The sequence below is a fragment of the Callorhinchus milii genome, unplaced genomic scaffold, assembly GCF_018977255.1.
Source record: "Callorhinchus milii isolate IMCB2004 unplaced genomic scaffold, IMCB_Cmil_1.0 Scaffold1, whole genome shotgun sequence".
Classification (NCBI taxonomy): domain Eukaryota; kingdom Metazoa; phylum Chordata; class Chondrichthyes; order Chimaeriformes; family Callorhinchidae; genus Callorhinchus; species Callorhinchus milii.
Window position 1 is genome coordinate 120,604,808 of NW_024704742.1, and position 4,307 is coordinate 120,609,114.

A 4,307-nucleotide genomic window follows, 5' to 3' on the forward strand; every position below is an offset into this window, starting at 1 on the left:
AACCTTGGGCAAGTTTCCTTACTCCACACGCCTAATAATAATCCCTCCAAAACAAAACAATAATAAATTGGTCATTTTCAATCTACGACTGTTTGTGGGACACTGCTGTGCGCAATTGGCTGCCGCGTTCGCCCACAAATATACAGTCAATTCACTTTACAGTCTATTCTGTGAAGCGCTTTGGGACGTCCTCCCGACATGAAAAACGCTAAATCAAATGCAAGGGTTATTATTATTATTATTTATTGTGCATTAAATGCTACCTTGGTTACAATACTGGAATATTTCCTTGATATCGGGCACTCTGGACCTAACAACCAATATTGTTTGCAATTGCAACAGAATGGACTGGTCACATATTGAAGTGTTCATATTATTTGCCTTTTTTGGTATTGGATGGCGATTAATTTTTTTTGCGACTTTTGTTTTATTCATAGAGTGTAACAAAGCTTTCTTTAGTAACTTCTCAGTAACTTCTTCTATAGATAAGAATCTAGAAGTGCTCTGAAGTGCAGCACTGTAACACTGTTCATTTGTTTTCACCCCAAGGTTTGGCTGCTGTGCTTTCTCTATCAGGTTCTGATCTGCTCTTTTCTGATTCACTTGTCTATGTAAGGGCATGAAACTGCTCGATTAGTCAATTTATTGATGGAAATAATGTCACAAAAAAGCATCCGATAGCCCAATGGAATCTCTAATGGTACTCTGCACACACTATTTAATTTATAATTTTTTGCTAAACCTTCTTCTGAAGGCTTTCTGGATTAGACTGCTGCTCAATGGAAGGTGTAGCAGTTACAGGGGGATAGGATGAAGGGGAGCGTTTGCAACATTGGTGCTTTTCACCTCTTTCTGGAATAAATTCTCATTGTTATGTTCTTAAGAACAGAAGGACCTAAGGATTGCTGGACGTCCAAGCTATTGTCTTCCATCCTGGCAGTCACATGCACATGTCATGTCCCAAACTATATACTGTATGCCAAGATATTATTTCCTAAAAGGAATCTATCTAATTTGAAAGAATCAACACTTTCGTCTTCCACTGTCTCCCAAGGGAGCCTGTTCCATATATTTACTTTGCTATTATGTGTGGCATGCACTTTTGTGAGTATTGCTCGCTTCCGATAGGATCAAAAACAATAACACCGATGTTTAGTGCTAGAATTTGTAAGTACAATTTGCAAATGATTGACTCTTAATTGCTCTGGCAGCAAGAATTATCACTGATCATTAATGCTGAGTGGATAATCAAAATTGAAAGGATAATCTGTCAGAAAGTACATGTTCCATGAATGATTTTACTTATTAAATACATTTATTATTTCACCCACAAAATATACAGTCAGTTCACTTTACAGTGTATTCTGTGAAGCGCTTTGAGATGTCTCAAAGATGTGATAAGGCACTATATCAATGCAAGGATTATTATTATTGATCTTACAACTGTCCACATGCAAAAAAAGTAATCTTTAACTCTGATACATCTAACTTTGTGATAAAATGTGCTTTCTACATATCTTTCTTACTATGAATAAATCAAAAGGAACACCGTGTTTATAACAACAACAACAAAATTACATTCGTATAATGCCTTTCACAACAGACGAGAAATACAATACGCTATACAACAGGCATGAAACAGACAGAGTTTCAGACCCGAGCTGGAGGTCGGGGTTGGGGAGGGGAAGGGCAGGGGGGGAAGCAGGGAGATCGAAAGCACAGTTGAAAAGGAGGGTCTTGAGATAGGTCTTGAAGGAGGCAAGGGAGGGGGTGAGGCAGAGGGACTGCGGGATGGAGTTCCGGAGGGTGGGGGCAGAGTAGCAGAAGGCCCGCCCGCCAATAGTGGGGGAGCGAGGCCGGAGCCTGCTGAGTGGAGGGAGCGAGCAGGTTGGTAGGGTTTAGGAGGTCACAGATGTGGGGGGAGCAAGACCCTGGAGGGCTTTGAAGGTGAGAACCAGGATCTTGAACTGTGTGACGGAAAGCCAGTGGAGTCAGGCGAGGATGGGGGTGATAGGGTCATGGAGAGGACCCGGGCTGCAGAGTTCTGGATGATCTGCGGCCTATGAAGGCTATTGACAAATATTTATATGGTTCACAAAAGTATTCATTATGTTTCACAATTTTCCAATAAAACATAGTCTCAGTTTTGCAACAAAAGTGAAAAGAAATGAGAAAATAAACAAAAACGATCATTTAACATCACTTAACCTCATTTAATATCCAATATTAAATTTCTACTTAAGAAACACTTTATTTTGCAGAAACTGCTGCAACTGATAGATCTGTAACATTAGAATACATCAGAATACATTAGAATATACAGCACAGAAACAGGTCATTCGGCCCAACTGGTCTATGCCAGTGTTTATGCTCCACATGAGCCTCCTCCTGCCTTTCCTCAACTAAGCCCTCAAGCATAACCTTCTATTCCTCTCTCCCTCATGTACCTATTTAACTTTCCCTTAAATACATCTATGCTATTTGCCTCAACAACTCCTTGTGGTAGCACGTTCCACATTCCCACTACTCTCTGCGTGAAGAAATTTCTTCTAACTTCCCTATTTGATCAATTTATGACTATTTCATATTGATGGCCTCTGGTTTTGGTCTCCCATTCCCTTATCCTTCAATCATAATGGTTATCAAAAGTTGCACTTTTGCAGCACCTTATCAGGACAAGATGTCTTAAAACGCTGTAGAGAACATCTTAATTGATTGCCTCAGGATTCTTGTTCATTATGGGCTGTGTGATGTTTGTTGGGCCCAGGGAAATGCTTGTTGATTAAGGTGCCTGGTGAAGTGCAGACAAATTTACAAAGAAAACAAACTCCTTTTGGTCATACTTGAAACAAAAAAATCTCCCTGGAAATAGTACTTTGCATGCGTTGTTTGACTCAAGCTGAGCAATGCATCTCTTGACAGAAAGCTTCTCCCCCCCACTTATTATGATTATAACACCATGCTCACCCATTAAGCACACCACCACAAAAACAATTATCTCGCATCCATGTTCCTGTTGCAACTTTCTTCAGATTGCTGTTATTTTCACTCTCGTCCTATATCTTTGGTCTAAAAGCAATCACCGTTGTGAACCTTGCCTCTCTCTGTCTAAAGTAACTGTTAAGTTGTGCATACGTCATGATATAAATGTTGCAGGGCCGCAGGTACTGATAAGGTCTTTTATGTATTGATGACTTTTGGAATTCAATTCCATTGTGATAGGAGTATACAAATCGATTGGTGTCAATTGGTGTTGGAATAAAATGTAAGATTACTATAGGTTCAGATGAATAGGTCCCTTTGGACCATTCTTCAAAATGCTTAGGCTGCTCATTACACCACTACAAATGGTTGCATGATTGACAATCTCCTGGGCTTGACTGTCATTCTGCAAAACCTATAAAAACTAGTAGACAACAATAATAATCCTTGCATTTGATATAGCACCTTCTGCCTCAAAGTGCTTCATTGGAAATACTATGAAGCGTAGTGACTCTGTATGTTTTCGAACATGGCAGCCAATTTGCCCCACAAACAGCCAGGAATTGAACGGCCAATTTTATTTGGAGGATTCCCGTCCACCGGGGACACCAGGAGAAAAACTCCCTTCTGGAATAAATGTAAAAACAAAAAGTAAGGATCGTTATTAAACGTGCAATGCCGGTGCGGTTGGTGAAAAGGTGGGGGTTGACATCGACACGACCGTCACGCGTATTTTGCGTTTAATATGAAACCGTCAAAATAACTACAGGTTAAAAAAGAACATTAATAGAAGAATAAACGTTCCTGCTTGGCTGGCCCTGGGCTCCTGGTCAACGTTTAGGGGCGGATTCAGATCCAGTTGGGTGTTTTATTGTTGCACCGCGTGGGGGAGGGTGCAGGTTGCCTAATTCGTAAGCCTCTCTGCACCCCCCCACCCACCACCACCACCCCGCGCCCACCGGCACTCCTTCCCGCAGTCCCTCCAACTCGCCCCCCTTCCTCGGCTCCTTCAAGACCCGTCTGACGACCCTCCTCTTCCACCGCGCCTTTGGTCAACCTCCTTCCCCCCCCCCCCCCCTCTGCCCTCCCTTCACCCTCCTGATCCCGGCCACCAGCTCGGATGTGGACCCCCTGACTGTGGAGCGCCATGGGGGACATCCCCTCCTGCCACACCTCACATCGGGCTATTTTGGGCTAGCGTTTGGGCGGGCTTCGGGCTACATTTTGATGCCGGGCGGGGCGCCTCGAGCGCAGGCGCGTTGCCCTCGCGACGGCCGGAGGGACGGTTGGCCGTCGCGCGAGGCGCCGAAGGGCAGCGATCCAAG